Genomic DNA, 22,461 nt, shown 5'->3' on the forward strand with positions numbered 1-22,461 from the left:
TTATGGTTGAGTAATATTCATATATATATGTATATAGTGCATCATATTTATCCATTTATCTATTAATGGATACTCTGGTTTCTTCTGGTAACAACTGCTATCCTTTCAAAACCATCTCCTGGTAGAAGAGACCTGGGCAATGTTGGTTATTCTTTATGATCTCTTATTGAATACTTTACCTTTTCTGATTTTCCTCACACAAAGCCCTCTGGTTTCTGAGTTATTTTGGGTGTTAGTTCTTCGAACAACCTTGTTTTCCTTTCCCCTGTGCATCAATCAGAATTTCAGACAATATCAGAACTTTATGGTTGCATGGGGAATGTAGCAATGTGTACACTCAGAGCAAGAAACAATTTCCTTGTCACAATGTAGTAACAATGCACATAGTTCAATGTTGGGGGAATAAGATCTCCACTTAGTCACATTAAGTGAATTATTTTCAGAAATCAATGATTAACAGGTTTAGAGATAAGTTAAATTGACTCACTTAAACTGAATTCAGTTAAAGTACATCAAACTTTGCAACCAAAATCAGATTACTCTGGCATCTTCCTGAGTAAGATTTTTGTTCTTTTTTTTTTTTTTCAAACACCTGCTTTTATTATATTTTTCTTTACACTTGGGTCTTATTGATCTTTTAAATTATTTTCTTTGGAATGCTTTAGGGGAGTATCTTCTCTGTCAGAAAGCTGACTTTAAATATGATAGTATATTATATATTGATTTAAAAACACGTCTTGCATTATTAAGTAGTCACTGCTCATGACCAGATTGCATGTATTTCCTTTCTGTATGGATTCTAATTTGTTCTAAGAAGTTAATTCACCATGTTCTCTTCATGATTCTTTCTCTCAAAACTGTTTCTAATTGTTCCTCTTTGATTTATTGTTACTGCTTTGATGGGCGTGTATATACCTCTACTTACCCTTGTCCTATCAGTTCTATGGTTTAAATTGCGATTTTCTTTTCTAAAGTAACTGCAATCCTATTTCCCAATATCGTAAGCATAATGATGAACGGCTATCATTCTGTTTTGCTCTATTAGCTTTTTAAACTAAGTTTAAATTTTAAAATGTGCTTATTGATGCCAACAAAAACTGCAGTGTAAATTAGAGTGTGCTAATTCATTAATTTCTTTCTCTTCCTTAAATGTAAGCTCATTCCTCAAATTCAAACTACCACTTTCTTACAGCCTTATGCACGCACACACATATAAACATACATAAAGGCACAATGTGTCATATATTTTGCCTAAAATTTAAAAAAACACTGTACATCAAATATCTATCTTAAGTTAAAATAATGCGATTAGAAAAATACCTTGGAATAAGGTTAATTTTTAATTAATGCAAAAAATATAATTGTATATCATCATCTAAGGAACTGGCCACAAAAATCTAAGCAACTCATGATGGAGCCTAAAATTTATAGTATTTGTCATCAAAAAATAATATAAGTAAAAGTACCAAGAGTGATGTTAAACATTTAAATTCTCTAACAGTGAAAATCCACACAAATAACTTCAAAAAACATTCAAAACATATTTGAAAGTTACATACAGTATTTTTTTCTTTCATTGAGATATATTTTGAACACATTTATTGCTAGGTATATCTATAAGTGGAGTTATAAAAGAAGAAAAATTAAATCAGTATATTGCAAAAATTCAATGCACTGTATTGAAGAGTACACCATAACACAGTAACACAGTAATCTCAGCTATAAAAGCAGACCAACATAGGGGCACCTGGGAGGCTCAGTAGGTTAAGTGACCAACTCTTGATTTGGACTCAGGTCATGGTCTTGGCACCCTGAGATGGAGCCTGCTTAAGATTCTCTCTCCCTCTCCCTCCCCTCCTCCTACCCTCTCTAAAAAAGTAAAAAAACAAACAAACAAAAAAAAACAGGTCAACATACATTTCTCCCTTCTTTTTCCCTCTTAACTACCTTCTTGTCTTGCCCTCCATTCTTTTCTGTTGTAGACCATTAAAAAAACGGTAAGAACAGAGGCTTTAGTGTCGCACTAATATTGATATAAATTTTGTCTTATCATCTTAAATATTTTTGCTCTATAATCTTAAAATAGGTATAATAATTGATATTTGGTAAAAAATGTAAAGGAAAAAAATTGTAAAATCTAACCAACCTGAGACAAAGAAAATGTTCTGTTGTCAGGATTGACTCTTATAAATGCATGTACTGATTGAAAAACTGCTTTTTTATTCTCTTTTAAGATCAGAGAAAGATAGCCCAACTGGTTGATATCACTGTTTATATATGCAAAATTATATAGAATTCCTTAATAATTCCTGATGGGATTTTCTTTGCTAGGAAATACAAATTCAATATTAAAATTGAAAAATTAAAGGCTACTAAAATTTCAAGAATGAAATTTAAAAAGATGTAAAGAAATGGGGATATATGCCAAGTTCCTGGATTGGAAGATTAAATATTTTTAAAATGTCAATTATTAATTATTAACCTAGAAATTTATAAGCTGATTCTAAATATATATGGAAAAATAAAATATCAGATTCAATAACAAATCAATCTTGAAATAAAAGGATAAATCAATCTTGAAAAAAAAAGGATATTGCTCTCTGAACTTAAAGCTAGAGTAGTCAAAACAGACACACATATATATAGTGAATAAATTTTTGACAAAGGTGCCAAGGAAATTCAATGTGCAAAGGCTAGTTTTTATAAAAGAATAAATACACAAAAACTGGGTGTCCATATGGAGAAGAAATGAATTATGACCCTTAACTCACAACATACACACAAATTAATTCAAGATGAATAGCATAACATAAAAGTTAAAACTAAATTTTTGAGAAAGGCATAAAATCTTTGCCATTTTTGAGATAGGCAAAGATCTTTTCAAAGTACACAAAAGACACTGGCCATAAAAACATTCATAAGTTAGAATTCTTCAAAATTAAAAATTTTCGTTCATTATAGTCATATTATACCTTAAAAATGAAAAAGCAAGACACGGAGTAGGAGAGGAGAAAAACATTTAAGATTATAATGATACACACACACACACATATAAATATCAATGTTCTTCTTGCACCCAGAATATATAAAGAACTTATACAACTCAATAGCATAACAGGAAGCAATTCAGTTAAGCGTTCAAAGACTTGAGCAGATACTTTACAAAGACGACACAGGAATGACTAGCAAATAAGCATACAAAAAGGTGCTGTCATTAGTCAACTGGTAAATAAAAATTTTAAAAATGCAACAGCAGAAAATTCAAAACTATAAGCATGGTTAAATTTGAAAAGATTGATCGTATCAAACCTTGTCAATGATGTGGAATAACTGGTGAAACAATTGGTACTCTTGTTTATTGGGTGGGAATATAAAATAGTAGAGCCACTTTGGGAAAAGATGTCTTATAAAGTTAAGTGCAATCCTACTCTATAACATAACATCTCTACTTCTACAGAAATATACTGCCAAAATTTTTGTCCAACAATGCTTGTTGTAGCTCTAGTCATCATAACTCCAGACTAGAAACAACCTAAATGTCCCTCAGATGCTGATTGGATGGATAAATACAAATTATGCAGCAGTCATACAATACTATTCAGCAATCAAAAGAAAATATTATTGTTACACTTAACAACATGCATGAGTTGATAAAGCACATTTAGTGCAAGAAGCCAGATCTAAAAGAGTATAAACTGTATGATTTCTATTCACTCACCATTGAAGAACAGACAGAAGTAATTTATTACAGCAGTGGACCCGAGAGTAGTGGTTGCCAATGGGGCAGAGAAAATTGAATGCAAAAGGACAAATGGAAACTTTCTTGGGTGACAGAAGTGTTCCAAATATTAACCGAGGTGACAGTTTCATGGATTATTACCTTCATTGAAACTCTAAACTGTGTATTTAAAACGTGTATTTTATCTCATGTAAGATATCAATTAACAGAGAAGAGGATGCAATGGAAAAGGGAGAACGCAAACACATAGGGACTTGCATGCAACAGAGATAACATTGTGTCCAAAAAAATATTTAAATTGAAAAAGAACACAATATCTGTTTTCAATAAGGAAATAGAGCAACAGAATTTCTCAAATATGGCTGGTACCAATGTAAATTGCTAAAATTGCTTTGAAAAACTGGCGGTTGAGAACATTCATTTCTTTTCTTTTTAATTTTTTTGTTGTTATGTTAATCACCATACATTACATCTTTAGTTTTTGATGTAGTGTTCCATGACTCATTGTTTGTGTATAACACCCAGTGCTCCATGCAGAATGTGCCCTCTTTAATACCCATCACCAGGCTTACCCATTCCCCCCTCCCCACTAGAACCCTCAGTTTGTTTCTCAGAGTCCATCGTCTCTCATGCTTCGTCTCCCCCTCTGATTTCCACCCCCTTCATTCTTCCCCTCCTGTTATCTTCTTCTTTTTCTTTTTATTTTTTTTAACATATACTGTATTATTTGTTTCAGAGGTACAGAACTGTGATTCACAGTCTTGCACAATTCACAGCACTCACCATAGCACATACCCTCCCCAACGTCTATCACCCAGCCACCCCATCCCTCCCACCCCCCCACCACTCCAGCAACCCTCAGTTTGTCTCCTGAGATTAAGAATTCCTCATATCAGTGAGATCATATGATACATGTCTTTCTCTGATTGACTTATTTCGCTCAGCATAACACCCTCCAGTTCCATCCACATCGTTGCAAATGGCAAGACCTCATTCCTGTTGATGGCTGCATAATATTCCATTGTATATATATACCACTTCTTCTTTATCCATTCATCTGTCGATGGACATCTTGGCTCTTTCCACAGTTTGGCTATTGTGGACATTGCTGCTATAAATATGGGGATGCACATACCCCTTCGGATCCCTACATTTGTATCTTTGGGGTAAATACCCAGTAGTGCAATTGCTGGATCGTATGGTAGCTCTATTTTCAACTGTTTGAGGAACCTCCATACTGTTTTCCAGAGTGGCTGCACCAGCTTGCATTCCCACCAACAGTGTAGGAGGGTTCCCTTTTCTCTGCATCCTCGCCAACATCTGTCGTTTCCTGACTTCTTAATTTTAGCCATTCTGACTGGTGTGAGGTGTTATCTCATTGAGGTTTTGATTTGGATTTCCCTGATGCCAAGTGATGTTGAGATATGAACAGACATTTTTCCAAAGAAGACATCCAAATGGCCAACAGACACATGAAAACATTCATTTCTATAACCAAGCAGTTTTATTCCTGGTTCTATTTTCAACAGGAATGTGTACATATGTTCACCACAAGTCATTTGCCAGAAGATTTATGGCACCACTATTAGTAAAAAGCCAAAAGTTAGAAAATAACCAAATGCCACCAACAGTAGCATACATAAGTAAATTATGATATATTCATGTAATAGAACTTTATACAATAATGAGAATAAATGATTTACAACAACATAATGGGTAAACTTCCCAAAAATAATTTTGAGCAAAATAAGTCAACAGACAGAATATATACCCTATATAAAACAAAATATCATATATAGTGCACAAAAACAGATCAAGCCCATCTATACTTTAAAGAGGGAAGTCGTGACTTGGGTAAAGAAGGAGAGGGATTGACCTCATGTGTGTAAAGGAGATTCCAAGCGCCGAACCACAAAATATCTTTCATTGGCTAGTCGAGGATCACTCAAGAGTAGTCAGCGAGTGGAAATTTATCAGGCTATATACAAGCACTGAGACCTCAATCCAATCTTAAAAAAAAAAAATACTTTTTTTGTGAATTTATATACTGAATAATGCAAAGAGATATTCAACACCCTAACCTAAAAAGGCAAATGTCACATGGATGACTTTAACATGTTAATTGGTTCAGACATCCTACCACAAATTTTAGAGGCAATGTGGTTTTTTAAAAGGAATTCTGCGGCTGGGCTCAGGAGCCATTAGAACCCTGGCTCCTTTTTTTTCTAGCGGAGAGGCTGGTGGGGGAGGAGCAGGCCGAGGGGAACGTGGGTTGAACGTTGCGTGGTGTAGTGTGGACCCAGCCTGGAACAGGAGTTCCGAGCGACCCGGTGCGAAGAAGGGGAGTGCAGGCGGCAGAATTATGATTCAGGTAAAGTCCCATCAGATGGGTATTGCCCTGCTTGTAGAGAGAAGGGAAAGTTAAAAGCCTTAAAGACTTACCGAATTAGTTTTCAGGAATCTTTTTGTGTGAGGATCTGCAGTGCATCTATTCTTTGGGCTCTAAATCACTTAATAACTTAATTTCTCCTGATTTGGAAGATTGTCACACTACAAATAAGCCTCAGAAAAGAAAGTTCTTGGAAACCAACTATAAAGATTCACCTCTTTTAGCAAATGCTAAAAAGACTAGAAATCATATTGTTACTGATGGTGGACAGGCTTTGAACAGCAAACATAATGGAGAAGCATATGATGAAACCTCATCGCACTTACCTGATTTACCACACAGTGGTCCACAGAATCCAGTCAGGACAGCTGATTCCTTGGAACAGAATGAAATTTTGGAGGCTGATACTGACATGGCTGCTGAAGAATATCCTACTACAGTTGATGTTTCTGGAACTGGAGGGATTTCTCCTCAAAATGAAGGATGCACATCTGAACTGGAAATGCCCTTGGAGAGCAAATGTACATCACTTTGCCAGTCTTTATGTGTCCAATGGAAAAATGCTAATGCTCTCTGTTGGTTAGATTGTATCCTATCAGCATTGGTGCACTTGGAAGGGTTAAAAAACACTGTGAATGACCTGTGCTCTAATGAGGACTCTGTGTTCCGGCAGTTGTTTATGAAGTATAATCAAGCCAATAAGCTCCTGCACAGCAACCAGTTGGATGGAATTAAAGATGGAGATTGTAAAAAACTTACTTCAGAAATATTTGCAAAGATAGAGACCTGTCTGAATGAAGTCAGAGATGAAATTTTCATTAGGCTTCAGCCTCAGCTTAGATGCACATTAGGTGATATGGAAAGCCCTGTGTTTGCACTTCCTCTGCTCTTAAAAATGGAACCCCTCATTGAAAAGCTCTTCATTTATTCTTTCCCTTGGAACTTTGAATGTTCACAGTGTGGACACAAGTATCAAAATAGACATATGAAGAATCTGGTCACTTTTACAAATGTCATCCCTGAGTGGCACCCACTTAATGCTGCCCATTTTGGTCCATGTAACAATTGCAGCAATAAGTCACAGATAAGAAAAATGGAATTGGAAAAAGTGTCTCCCGTACTCATGTTGCACTTTGTGGAAGGCTTGCCACATAACGACTTGCAGCACTATTCATTTCATTTTGAAGGCTGTCTTTATCAAATAACTTCTGTAATTCAGTACCAAGCAAATAATCATTTTATAACATGGATTTTAGATGCGGATGGAAGTTGGCTGGAATGTGATGACCTAAAAGGCCTACGTTCTGAAAGGCATGAGAAATTTGAAGTTCTTGCTTCAGAGCTACATATTGTTATTTGGGAAAGAAAAACATCCCATATGACAGATAAAGCACCTTCCTGCCTTCCACTTAAAAAGGCTAATGATGAGCCTGCTTTCGGTGATGAGAAACCAGCCTTTCCAACATGGTGTTCTATGGGTGATGCTGCCTCTGCTGAGCCACCCTCAAGAACTCTGCCCACCGGTATGGCAGTTGCACCTAGCACTCTCTCACAGGGTGCATCTATAACTCATGGACATCATTTACTTTCAGGTCCAGAAGGTTTGGTTGACAATAATATTTTATCTTTGACACTTGAAGAAATACAGGTTAACTCTGAATGTTTTCTCGTAGAAAATGAACCTGTGGCGGAAAATGCAGGAGTTGGCAAAACAAATACTTTGCAATCAGAAGAGTCACTAATGGCTTCTTTAGTATCAGCTTCGTGTGTTGAAAAGCTTACTCAAGACCAATTCGTGAATGTAAGCTTGCTATCTCAGATTGTAGGTGCAAACATGCAGTTGGCACAGCCAAGTACAGAAGACACTGTAATTACTAAACCTGTGAATACTACGCATGCTACTGACCCTATACACAGAGTAAAGCCAGTAGAAGTTGAGGGCACAGTTGCCCTAAAGGACACTCCATTAAAACAATATCTTTCACCCAAAACTGAGAAATTAAAACCAGAACAAGCTGTTAAAGCTCAGGTATCTAATTTGAAAAAAAAATGAAACTGTGGCATTTTCTCAGACCATAACAGCGAAGTCAGTGCAGAATCCATCTCTGAAAGAAACTCAGAAGAAACCATTTGTAGGAAGTTGGGTTAAAGGCTTATTAAGCAAGGGTGCTTCTTTTATGCCACCTTGTGTTTCAGCTCATAGTAGAAACACTGTCACTGATTTGCAGCCTTCAGTTAAGGGGGCAAGTAATTTTGGTGGCTTTAAAATGAAAGGCATAAACCAAAAGGCTAACCGGGCATCCAAGAAAGCCAATAGGTGTGCAAGTAAGCCTCCTACAGTTAGTAACCCTCCATCAAGCCATCCATCGTGTGGTAGCACGACTTCTCGTGTATGTGCTAATGTTATTGCTGATTCAGACGCTTTGAAGAAATGTGAAAACACCTCCTATGGAGCTCACCACAGTCACGATTCTTATGTAAGAGAAAATGGTGTTTCTTCAGCAAACCATGGAGACTCAGTTGAGGGTCAGATTCATAAACTTCGTCTAAAACTTCTTAAAAAACTTAAGGCAGAAAAGAAGAAATTAGCTGCTCTTATGTTTTCCCCCCAAAAAGGAACACCTCCAACTGAAAATTTAGAACATGAGTCCCACTGTGGCTCTCCAAATGATTGTGAATCAACAGAAGACTTGTTAAAAGAACTACAGTATCAGATTGATGCTGCTGATAATAAATCTGGGTGCACCACGGTTCCGTATAGTAGTCAAAGTCATGAAGAAATTGTAGCAGAATTACTGTCTCCTACAACTGTTGTCTCAACAGAGCACTCAGAAAATGGGGAGGCTGACTTTAGGTATTTAGAAATGGGAGATGACCACATCCCAGCACCAGTGTCTAGTGAATTAAATGATATTCCCCAAAACACACATCTGAGACAGGACCATAATTACTGTAGCCCCACCAAGAAAAATCAATGTGAAGTTCAGCCAGACTCACTGACAAATAATGTCTGCATTAGGACATTGAACTTGGAAAGTTCCATGAAGACTAATATTTTTGATGAGTTTTTTTCCACTTCAACATTAAATTCTTTAGCAAATGACACATTAGACTTACCTCATTTTGATGAATATCTGTTTGAGAGTTGTTGAGTGCATGTTACCTCTCTTTAGTTTAATATTTATTACTGCTCTTGGGAAAACTTTGTATGTTATTAGGTATTGTTTACACATTGGCCTTGTCATGAACAAAAATGTAAGCTACTGAAGGCTTTCCTTTGGTTCTCCTCACAAAGCATGTAATCTGTTTTACAAATTAAAATAATCAAAAACTGAAAAAAAAAAAGAACCCTGGCTCCAATTCCAGTTAAAATGTAATTTTTATCTGATTATTTAATATTTGTAAGCATTAACCTTTCCATCCATAAAGTGAGAGCATTATGTTAGCTGATCTACATGGTTATTTCTACCTGTAAAATTCTTTGAATCTGTTGTACAAGATAGATAAAAATCTTTTAATTTTTCATGCAATTAAAATATAGAATGCTAATATACTATTTAATATTTTTATTTAATTGTCAATAATCTCTTAAGTACTTACCAAAAGAGAAAAATAATTTGTTAAACTCTTCATCCCTTTGGACTTGGCAGTAGCTAACATTTTGATTAAATTGTAAATGAGGTCTATTGAAAAGCAAAGGAAATCTCAAGAGTTGCTTAATGCCAGTAGCATTTGTAGGGTCCAGGTTTCTCTAAATTTCACTGTGATTTCATTATATGAGGTTTAAAATATTCATATAAGGCTTCTGTTTAGAGGAACAATTATCCTGTCTTTATTTTTATGGTTTCTAAATGCCACATTAACTGCATTGGTATCGAATCAGATAATAAAATAGCAATCAGTATTCAATGAATTGGATAATTTTCTTATATATGTGAGGACATAGTGTCTATGTGCTTTTATACCCATGTTTTTATTTCAGCTCCCAGGACACCTTTCTTTCACAACCCATTAAGTTTCTCAGTGTGTGGAAGCTTTTGGATTATTTAGCTTATCATAATAAAACAGTCCATTCAATATAATCCCTAGAAAAGGTAAACCACATCTAAAATGATTTTTATTTATTCCTCCTTTTTATAGTAATAAAATGATGTCTATTGGTTCTACAAATGCACTAATAAACATTTTTAGGAAAAATTTGTAGGCATCGTGACTTTTAATTTTTGTTCTCATTCTAGAGCCAATAAATTTATATATTAGGATTCTTCTCATTGCCAAAAAGACAAAACAAAACAAAAATTAAAGATTTCCATACCTAAAACTACAAATGTTAGGAAAGCAATAAACTTCATGGAACAAGAACTATTAAAATTTATAGCAGGCAACTATCATGAATTTTCACCTTTGAAATTGACCTATCCAACCTTTTTTTTTTTTTGAGGAACTAAAAAAAGGAATTTGTTTATTGAGGGCAAGAGGGTGCAAGCAATATAAAAATCAATAGTTTATCTGACCTTTCTTTCTCTGCTTCTCAAATGGGGCTTGGATTTTATTTGTACATTTTCTGAGGGTCCCAATCTGCTCATGGAATCCTTTATACAGGGGGAAGCTGTGGGACAGATTTCTAAAGAGACCCTTCGGGAGAACTCTCATTATGCCGGCGGGAGTGTTGCTCCACGTTGCCTACTTCTTTCCCTTCTGCTTCATGTGTATTACAAAATAGTCATTGCACGCGATGGTGAGCCCAGCAATTAGTGAGAAGCTCTGGAAGCCCACTTTGCCAGCTCGGCGCTGGCCCGGGTCCTTCATTAGTTTGTCCACGGCCAGAGGGTCTTTTTGATTTTCCAGAAATCCAGGGAACTCCTTTTCCATGAGTACTCTCAGGTCCTCCTTTGTTAAGTAGCCTTTATCCCCAGCAAACTTGTGAAACGTGAACGTCATGGTTTCCATGGCGTGTTCCATTTGAGATGGCATTTTGGTGAGGTCTGTTGAAACCTTGGCCCGAGGCACGGCGGGGATGATTGGCTGGCTGGGACGCATGGCCAGTTCTATCCAACCTTTTAAGCAGAGGATTGCTGTTTCCATTAAACTACTCTCTTGGTTGCTATAGGCCTGACTTGGTGGATTGGAAAAGACAACTTTTGTGAGACCCATCCTTACCCTTTCCTGTCATTTCCTAAAGCAGATTTTAAGAATCCAGGGTCACATGAAGCTGTAACATTGGAGCTCTATACTCATCTTTCTACCAACAACTTCACTTGAAGTTTCATGTTCACAAATCCAATGTGCACAAAACAGAAGTCATCCTCTCACATCTGTCCTTAATGTGTTCACAAAGGACTCAATTTGCCTGAGTTCATGTTTCCACGAGAAGGGACAAACTAGGGCTCACACTTCTGCCTCTCTCTGCTGCTTATGTAATTGCTGTCTTTGCAAGAAGAAACCTGGTCTGCTTGGTTGAGCTCCTTCAGGGCTTCTATTTTAGTCAATCTACTTGCAGGGAGGATGCTCTCAAATTTGCTTTCCCCCAATACATCTCTGAGGGAGATGTCCCAGTAACAATTCTGCTTATGACTGCTTGGGTAAATCTGTTTAATTCAGGGGTAAAGATTAGAAGTGCATTGTGCCCACAGATGTAATTGGCACACTTCAATTTAGCCTAATCTATAATTACTATTTTGATCTCCACTCATTCTATTCCTATCTGTCTATTTTAGGGAGAGGGGAGGGTGTTAGGCAAATAGCAGGTTTACCAAATCGTGTGTGTGTGTGTGTGTGTGTGTGTGTGTGTGTGTGTGTGTGTGTATGCACTTATTATTGAGATAAATCAAATACCATAGTATTTACCCTTTAAAAATACAGAATTCAGTGGGTGTTGGTGTATCACAAAGTTGGGCAACAATCACCACTACAGAATTCTAGAACATTTTCATCATCCCGAAGAGGAAATATTATACCTATTAGCAGTCATCCCCCTCTGCCTTCTCCTCTACTCCCTGTTCACTACTAATTTACTGTCTGGCTCTATGGCCTTGCTTATTCTGGACATTTTATAAAAGCAGAATCATACACCATGTGGCCTTTTGGGTCTGGCTTCTTTTACTTAACATCATGCTTTCAAGGTTCATCCAGGTTGTGGCATGAATCTGTACTTCATTCCTTTTTATGTTGAAAAATATTTCATTGCATAGATATACTCATTTTGTTAGTCCACTCATCAGTTGATGGATATTTCTATTTTTTGGATTTATGAATTCTATGAATATTTGTGTACAAGTTTTTTTATGGACGTATATTTTCAGTTATCCTGGGTATATATCTAGGAGTGGAATTTTCAGGCTATATGGTAACTCTATGTTTAACTTTTTGAGAAACTATCACTCTTTTTCCAAAGTGGCTTACCAATTTCCTTTCCCACCAGCCAAATTTGAGGGTTCCAATTTTTCCACATCCTCACCAAAGCTTGTTGTTATCCATCTTTTTTGTATATGGTGTGAGAAAGGAGTCCTAACCTATATTTTAATCATTTTCAACTTGAGAGAGAAGGAAAGGGCTATTATTCACCGGTCCTCTATAAATTCAACAATTACAATATTAATGCTGATGACTGCAACTTTTTTTTTTTTTAATAAATTCAGTCTTCCACTCTCCTCTGAGCTCTGGTTGTTTCTATGTAACTTCATATTTACATCCTTCATTGGCAATTGGATGTTTTATATACCTTTTAGTGAAGAACCATATGACCAAATTCTAGGAATTCTTTCAAACATAATTTGAGTTAAACAATCCTCATAACAAGCCTTATAGTCCGTCACACCACCTTCTCCCCTGGAGGATAGAGGTTGCCTCTGAACTGTGCCTGTTTCCAATCTTATCTTCTTTATAGCCCATCCTCCAGAAAAGCCAGATTGACAGTCTTTAAACACAGAACAAATCAAGTCACTCCACTCTATGACTTACTCCATGGCTTCCTCCCGGAGAGTGATTTTGTCTCTAAGTAGAAATGTGTCAATGTTTGGAGATATTTTTTTATTGTCACAGTGAAGGGGAGGTGCTATGGGCATCTAAGTGTGTAGATGATAAGTATGCTACTAAAGATCCTAAACATCCATTATCTGGCCTCAAATTTTAGTAATACCACTGTTGAGATACCCTGTATTTCACTTAGAATAAAATCCAAAATCCCTACCATGGACTAGAGAGCTCTCATAATCCTTGCTTGCCTCTCAGATCTCACTTCCCATTTACCACCTCAATCAGTATACTTGATCCACACATCGTGTTTCTTTAACATACAAAACTATTTTCTGAATCAAAGCCTGTAAACTCTTTGCTTTGCACAGAATACTCTCCCTCCAGATTTTTGCCTGGATGACTCCTCGTTATCACCCAGGCCTCTGTTCAAGCATAACCTCCTTAGAGATTCAAGTCCTCAGAGCCACAGAGAAGATAGCATTTTAGAAGAGGGGATTACAAGGGGATCACAGCTAGAAGAAACTGATGATAAAGAAAATGAAGGAATTGTTGACCATCTTTATAAATAGCATATGTTGAATAGCTGAAATAAGTAGTGCATGCAGTCTTTTTGAAGGTTGAGCAGCCTCCCATGGGCAATGACATACATAAATAAATGTTAACTGAGGCACCTGGGTTAAGTGTCTAACCTCTTGATTTTGGCTCAGGTCATGATCTCAGGGATGTAAGATCCGGCCATGCGTCATAGGGCTCCATGCTGGGCATGGAGCCTGCTTAAACTTCTCTCTCTCCCTCTCCCTCATGAATGAATGAATGAACGAATGTACATATGTACATATGTATGTATTATGTTTGTTAACTCATGGCTGGGAATTGCTGGGTGGACATGATAGAATGTCAGTAGGAGAACAGATTGAGATTCCCATTAGGATTCAAACTGGATTGGAGGAACGGTGAGGGAAGTGAAGAAGGTGCTTACAGAGTGTGGGAAATATGAAAAGGGGGTCATTGAGTAAGGTAGAAAAATGAGTAAGGTAGGTCAAAGAGTAAGGTAGAAAAATGTTTCATGAAAGCAAAGGGATACAGGGTGTGGACAGCGAATTATTTCAGAGATTCAGATTTTAAGGCAGTAATTCCCACTGGTGATTAGATACAAATTTAGCTATCCCAGTGAAGACAAAAAGAATTACACAGAAATCCATGGAGCCTAAGAGATAAAACAAGCAAACAAACAAACAAAAACTGTTCCAGGAGTGACAGAAGAGTTAACACATAAATATTCAATTCCCCAATGAGGATGACAGGAGATCAGGGTGAAAAAACTTCAGATTTTGAGCTGAAGTTAATCAAGAAGGTGTCAAGAGGGACCGAACGTTCTTATATGCAAAGTCACATCAATTAATAGTGGTTGCCTGGAACACTGACTATATTGAGAATGATAGAATGATTCTATGGCTTGACCAGGTTCAGCAGGAAAGAGGAGTTCTTGAGAATGGAGGGAAGAAGTGGTGTATCTCTTCTGGGTATTCCTCATTGTTATAATAGGAAATACCTCAGAGATTGAAAAAGTACAAAAAGTGTAATACTAAGGCGTGGAAATCCTAGACTGCAAGTACGGGGGAGCTAATTATCAGGCAACATCATGTAAAAGAAAGTGTAGAGAAGAGCAAAGAGAATGTTGATTCTCTTTTCTGAAACCAGCACAGTGGTGAGGTTCTGGGATGCAGGGCTTCTGTGTGAGAGAGTTGATGGGGAATTGATCCAAGTGGGGTTAGGGAGTCAGAGGAAGACTTGGAGTCAGGTGAGGAGGGGAGATTAAGCTTTTTGAGCACATAGCTTAGATAAAATCCACCCTTTGGACAACGTATAACTCAGAGGCTTTTATGAGAATGAGTTTTGGTGTGAAAAGCCAGGCCTCTTTCCTGTCTTAGTGCAATGTGACTGTGTGTCAGAGAGACTCTTCTCCACATTTTCCTCAAAGGGCAAAAGAAGGATGTTTCGTTTGTTTGTTTAATTGCAATACAACATCTCACCCAGATATCCTTACCCTCTGAGTCAAAGTTGGATTTGACACAAAGGTTATCATTAAGCCCCATTACTTTTTTAAGCTGTTTTTAAGTTGTTTTGTGTTGATTTCCATTACATAAATACCATCAAAGAAAAGACCTAAGATTTGATTATCAGTTAAAATGTCACTTGAACTGAAAAGCAGTGGGTGGAAAAGCTCAAGAGCCACTTATGATTTTAAAACTGAGCAGACAAAGCTTGTTGAGTAAATGTTGCTTTTAAACATCACATTAGTTTTGCTATCTAGATGAAGGGAAATGATATTATGGATGGTCCTTCCAGTACTGAAATTACAGTTGTTTATAATTTTGACATGTCTTCCTGAAACACATATGATGCTCTTTAGAGGGAATCTAGCCTGGATGCACTTCTAATATCTTACATCAATATAAAAAGGTCATAAAAGACCTCCACATTTTTATTCACAGATATGTAGCTAGCTTCATACTGTATGAAAGATTAATATTCTACCAGCACCTACTGGACAACAATAATAAATGTCTTTGGTGAAATTTACTTATGATATGACTGACATTATTTTTCCAGGCCTAAAGGTCTCGTAGAATGAGGCCACTCTAGATAGGATAGGCTTTCCCCTGGTAACATTAGTTGTTTACAAAGCTTTTCCTAAAGCTGAGTCAGATTCACATATTTTTCTATCATACAGACAATTACTTCCAAGCCCTTGGGAGCATTGTCAGTAAGCACTTTCTCTCATGCCCACACTTCATGGATTCCTAGGGAAGACTCATGCTTATTTGACCATGGAATAAATATGTTTAGCCATAATAGAAGTTATATTTTCAATTCCCAAGAGGTAAAAGAGGCAAGTCTATCATTATTAGCAGCTTTCTCTTTTCTGCATACTACTCAAATACATAGTATTACCAAGATATATGGTTGTAATTTTCCAAGAAATAAAGCATTAAAATGACATGTAGAGATAAACCAACGTTATCATGATACAATAAAATATGAACTCTGTAAATAAATTTTTACATGATATTGCTTATTGTTTTATTATTTAACATCTCTTCAGAATGGATAGTGTGCTAAGAGCTATCTGTCTCAATAGAATATTACAACACACATCCATTTTCTCTAGGAACTTATATATAAAATAATCTAAAGAAGGTAATTTTGAAAATTCAAAGTATATTGGATTTAACACACACATACAATAAAAAAGCAACTTATAATACTGGCGATTCATTTAAAATTTTAAGACCTCGTTAAAATGAAGAAAGTAAAAACTTTAGCATAAAAGATCAAAAGCACAAGTCACATGTGTTACACGTCAGTTACATATCAAACATTAGGGAAGAACTGTGGATTTGCTCAGAGTATTCATTCTGAAGGACACAAAAGACACTTGCTTATATGCAAATGTATGAATTTATATCTTCGTTTTTCAGCTAAAGGTAAGTATCAGATAGGAAAGATAAATATTAGATTCCTGAATTATGTTTACTTTAAAAGTCTATTTCCAGGGGCACCTGGGTGGCTCAGACGGTTAGGCGTCTGCCTTCGGCTCAGGTCATGATCTCAGGGTCCTGGGATCGAGCCCCACATCGGGCTCCCTTCTCGGTGGGGAGCCTGCTTCTCCCTCTGCCTCAGCCTGCTGCTTCCTCTGCTTGTGCTCTCTCTCTGTCAAAAATAAATTTAAAAAAAAGTAAAAAAAAATAAATTTAAATAAATTTTAAAAAGTCTATTTCCAAAGTCAACAAAGTACTATTTTTACCTTGTTTAAGATCCTACTCAGTGGAGCCTAAAAATGATGTAATAACAGGTGAAATGTAGTAACATGCCTGCATTTGTCACTCACACTGCATGACCATGCATGTTGGCTCTGGCTCTGCTCCTAGTTACTGTCTTTCTAGGGCTCAGGCTGAGGGGGCAGTCCCCATCTGCCCATGGAGATCTCCTGGAAGACAGAAGAGAGGGTAGGGAAGGAAACAGCTAGAAAAAACAAGACCTCAGTGTGGTGGGGGAAATGATTCTCTCATGGGAAGGGAAACGTCATAGGGAGGAAAGTAAATCTATGAAGAGTAAACCAAGCTAGCCCAATATATTAATATAATTTTTACTTGATACCCTATTCTGAGTGAGGAGGCAGAGAATTTGGACAGAGAAACTAAAATGGACAAATTTTAACTGTTTCTTTATTCTTCACCTTCTCTGGCCCATCTCCTAGGTTTTTAAGTTGTCTTCTGATTTACTGCCTGTTTTCAATTAAATCCCTCATCTCTGTGTTTATGCCTTTTCCTGATACACTGGCTGTTCAGTTTATCTTCAGTTCAGTTAAACTTCACCATTCTTACTCATAAATCTACCCAAAACTTCTTAGGAAGAAAGGCCAGAGGTTCTCTTTTTGGCATACAGGTTGTATTTATATACCACAAACTTTGCAGTTTTTCTTTTAAGGTCCATTTATAGAATTATTATGGAATAATTTTTCTGAAACAAATATAATCTAGAGTGATAAATCTCTGTATTATAATGTCATCCATCCTAAGTTTACACAGACAAGCTGTGGAGCCAACCTATTTTGTTGGTCCCAATGGATAAACTTTCACAAGCAAACGTATAGCTCTATACCAAGTTGGTAGGAAGCATTCTTTTATTTAAAAATCGAGTATTGATGAATACATCTGGAACAAATATTTTCCAAGTGTATAGTACTGGCAGATATTTTGCAATAGAACAAAATAAGGAATATAAAAAACTAGAATGGAATGTGAATAAAAATGGCTTTTTGTTGCACCTAACAGAATTGTTATACTTAGATGATTTTTTTAAATGAGAATACATAAAATAGTTTAAGCAAAGAATAGTGAGGGGCTCTGGGTGGCTCAGTCAGTTAACCCTCTGACTCTTGATTTTGGCTCAGGTCATGATCTCAGGGTCATGAGATCCAGCCCCCATTGGGCTCCACACTGGGCTTGGAGCCTGCTTAGGATTGTCTCTCTCCCTCTCTCTCTGGCTCCCCCAGACGCCGCCTCACCCCAGCGCATGCACACATGTTCTTTCTCTCTTTCTCAAAAAAAGAAAAAAAAAAAAAATAGTGACCTGACTCTTTATCTACACAATGTGTTTTTTTAATCTGTTCAACAGGGTGTTTCTCCAGAACCCCTGGTGATAGGCAAGGACTGGTGTAGGGCAGGGATCACCCTTACTCCTCTTTGTTCTCAGAAATCAGAAGCTTCATTTTTTTCTGTCCTCTAGTGTATGTTATTCACAACATAAAGTAACTATTACCTATCAGAATTATTTTCAGCTGGTTAGAAAGGGCATGTGCTGTGGATCTCAGGTGGGGAGCGGGATTGGGATGGGATGGATAGAAGACACTGATGAGTTTTTCATTATAGGTGTAATTTTCCCTAAAATTACCTGTAAGTTTTAGGCACATTGCTCAATGGACAAATACATTTATGGTCTCCTCAGTTCTATGACACTGTTCATTTTTCCCTGTTTGCATAACTATAATGTATTGGTTTGCAAACTGACCTTCAGTACACGGAGGGCAAGGAGAGACCTAAGAAAGAGGCAGTTCACTCCAAATCAGTAGGGGGCAGGTTTAAAAGTGAGGGAACTTGCATATGAGCCTTGTCTTGGGCAGCCCTGGGATGAGTAGATCTCTGCACCTGCCGGCCAAGATCTCTCTCTGTCTCTCTCTCAAGGCCATGACCTTAAAAATGGCTCTGGTTGTGGGAATGGTGGGCAGATATACATTCCAAGGACAGGAAAGGGGTTGAGAAGCCTCTGATTGCTCCGGCTCCAGCTCCCAGGTCACCGGTGGTCACATTCGTTCAATGACTCCTCCAATAGAATGTTATTGAGTTAAAGGATCATCTGTTCCCATCACAATCCTGAGTTATAATGCAAATTAACATTAAGTTCCATTATCTTGAGACCATGCCTGTATCCAATGCTTCCTTCTCCAATTTTGGTCTCCATTCAGTTTTTTCATTTAAAATATGTTCAGGATCCGGGGCACCTGGGTAGCTCAGTCATTGAAGCAGCTGCCTTCAGCTCAGGTCATGATCCTGGAATCCCGGGATCGAGTCCCGCATCAGGCTCCCTGCTCGGCAGGGAGTCTTCTTCCCCCTCTGACCCTCCCTCATCTCATGCTCTCTCTCTCATTCTCTCTCAGGTAAATAAATAAAACCTTTAAAAATAAATAAAATAAAATATGTTCAGGATCCTACTGTATACAGGCACACTTCTGTACGCTGGGAATACATACTAGAAGCCGGCAATATTCCTGGTCTTTATCCTCTGTTTGGGAGTAGTGGTAGAGTGTGGATACAGGGTCAAGAATGGTCAAAAGTGTACTTCTGGTGCAGTTCAAATGGATTTTCTGGAAAACCAATCTGGCTAAGACAAGAAAGGGGATGGGCATGGGGGAGTACAGTTGACCCTTGAACAGTGTTGGGTTCGGGGCCCCCACCCTCTGCACAGTTGAAAATCTGCATGTAACTTTTGATTCCCCCCATACTTACCTACTAACAACCAACCATTGATCAGAAGCTTTACCAATGACATAAACAGACAACACATATTGTGTATGTTATACATATTATATAATGTATCCTTACAATAGAGTAAACTAAAGAAAAAATGTTATTAAAATAATAAGTCGTGGATGAAACTGGAGGGTGTTATGCTGAGTGGAATAAGTCAATCAGCGAAAGACATGTATCATATGACCTCACTGATATGAGGAATTCTTAATCTCAGGAAACAAACTGAGGGTTGCTGGAGTGGTGGGGAGTGGGAGGGACGGGGTGGCTGGGTGATAGACATTGGGGAGGGTATGTGCTATGGTGAGCGCTGTGAATTGTGGAAGACTGTTGAATCACAGGTCCGTACTTCTGAAACAAATAATGCAACATATGTTAAGAAAAAAGAAAAAGAAGAAGATAGCAGGAGGGGAAGAATGAAGGGGAGTAAGTTGGAGGGGGAGACGAACCGTGAGAGACGATGGACTCTGAAAAACAAACTGAGGGTTCTAGAGGGGAGGAGGGTGGGGGGATGGGTTAGCCTGGTGATGGGTATTAGAGGGCACATTCTGCGTGGAGCACTGGGTGTTATGCACAAATAATGAATCATGGAACACTACATCAAGAACTAATGATGCAATGTATGGTGATTAACATAACAATAAAAAATTTTAAAAAAACATTTAAACAAGTTTTGAAGATACATTGGCAGTTGAAATGCAGAGAAATTTACATAAATAAAAAAAATCTAGTGGTAAATTGATAAGATAATGGATTTGACCTTGAGTTATAGAATGTTAAAATATCAAGGATACAACCAGAACAACTTCTCATTGTTCTCTGTATAAATGGCCGAGGACTAAAAAATATAGGTCACACTGGAAAATCAGGTGAATTGGATAAAAGAAGGGCTATTTTAATTATGAAATTCTCATAGTTCACACTTGGACTAAGTTTATCACTGGTAAGTGTGGTTTCTGTGGTTGCTCCCCCTCTTTTTAGAAATCAGCATCTCAGTAGGCAAGGTGAGGAACTGATACCATTTTGTAAGAAGCACTATCCTAGATGTATATAATCTTCTAAGGGTATTAATAATTTTAAGTTTGTCATCCTACTTTTACAGCATCTATAAAATGATATTTTCTCAAAAATTATAAGTACCTAATAGCTTTCTAAATTAACTCTAATTTTGGCTTTTCCAATGCAAAAGTATCTTTGATTAGTTATATAATCCTTGTCAATTTATCACTATACATTTTTTTCCATTTTTTTAAACAGTTGACAGCAAACCTATCAATTTAGGATTTTACATACTAAAAAAAGGTAATATTTCAAAAATATATTCTTATTCTTACTGAACGAGAAATGCTATTCCAGTTTGCAAACTGAGACATTTTTGTGCATTTAAATCCAGTAGGAATCACTTTTGACTTGTGATATGTTGTCACTGGTGTAAAATATATAAGCTTATTTGATATCTTTTCATTCACATTCCCAGTATCATTGTCCTATATCAAGTTTTCCTCAAAATGTGGCCAGGCCTAAAATCATTACTCTTTCAGCCTCACTTGGGATATAAAAAGTGGCTTCATGAGTTGCAAATCATTAAAACATACATATTTCTCTTAGAGTATTTGGTAAGTCAAGAAATTTTTAAGCCAGGTAAACTCTTTGAAAAGGTGTTAAAAATGACAGTGAGTGGCAGACTGTGAATACAAACACAGAGTAAAAAAACGTATATCTTGCTGAGAGCGTTGCAGTCAGAAAAACTAAACAAGAACCTAAAGGAAGGAAAACCTTCAAATCTTATCATTTATTTCCTAATCAGCCAAATCTTATTGACGGAAGAATTTCCCTTACATTCTGTAACACCTTAAGTGAGTTAACAAATGTGGTAACTCATATATGTGCATTTTGTTAACTCTGATTTGGAATCTATTTTTGTTGTTGTTTTCACCAGTTTGACTAAGCCTGGGACTCTTATCCTACTAACATATTTTGGGGGAAAATTGAACCAAAAAGCAGCAAAAGCTAGGTCCTTTGTTTGGTCTCTTTATAATATCTTTTTATAATGTAACTATGTAGATATAGTCATCATATCTCCCACTACATCTTAATACCCCTTGCAGTAGGTTGAATTATGTCCTTCAAAAAGGTATGTCCAAGTCCCAACACCTAGTACCTGAGAATGTCATATTATTAGGAAAAGGAATCTTTGCAGTTGTGATTAAGTTAAGGATCTCAAAATGTCTTTCCCTTATAAGAAAAGGGAAAGACAGATACACAGAGGACTGACAGCCATGCCAAGGATTGCTGGCAGTCGCTGGAAACCGGGACAGAATTTCCCTCAGAGCCTCCAGAAGAAACTAACCCTACCAACAACTTGATTTTGGACTTCTGGCCTCCAGAACTCTGAGAGAATATATTTCTGTTGTTTTAAAGCCACCAACTTTTTGGTGGCTTGTTATTGCAGTCCTAAGAAACTAACATACCCTGTTGTCATCACTTCTGTGATGTATCAATTTTTTAAAATCTACTAGAAGCACTAGAGAGCATGGTAAAGGAAATGTGCTTTGGAGAATATTTTGCTAGTTTTAATCTTGGCTTAGTTGCTTACTAGTCTAATATATATATATATATATTAGTATTATTTATATGTATTTATAATATATTTTAAATATATAATATATAGACTATAATATACTTATAATATATTTGAAAATATATTATAAATATATTAATATATTAATAAATTAAATATATTAATGTAATGTATATTAACATATATT

General features: G+C 36.8%; 2 pseudogenes; one reads left to right on the forward strand and one right to left on the reverse strand.

Moving 5' to 3' along the window:
* The first annotated feature begins 6,193 nt into the window (after positions 1 to 6,193).
* Positions 6,194 to 9,280, forward strand: LOC114206159 (SUMO-specific isopeptidase USPL1 pseudogene; annotated as a pseudogene).
* A 1,531-nt stretch (positions 9,281 to 10,811) lies between these two features.
* On the reverse strand, positions 10,812 to 11,174 carry LOC114206232 (protein S100-A10 pseudogene; annotated as a pseudogene).
* Positions 11,175 to 22,461: the final 11,287 nt, after the last annotated feature.

The sequence above is a fragment of the Eumetopias jubatus genome, unplaced genomic scaffold (assembly GCF_037043125.1).
Source record: "Eumetopias jubatus isolate StellerSeaLion01/CBP00866 unplaced genomic scaffold, mEumJub1_p1.0 scaffold_2, whole genome shotgun sequence".
Taxonomy (NCBI): domain Eukaryota; kingdom Metazoa; phylum Chordata; class Mammalia; order Carnivora; family Otariidae; genus Eumetopias; species Eumetopias jubatus.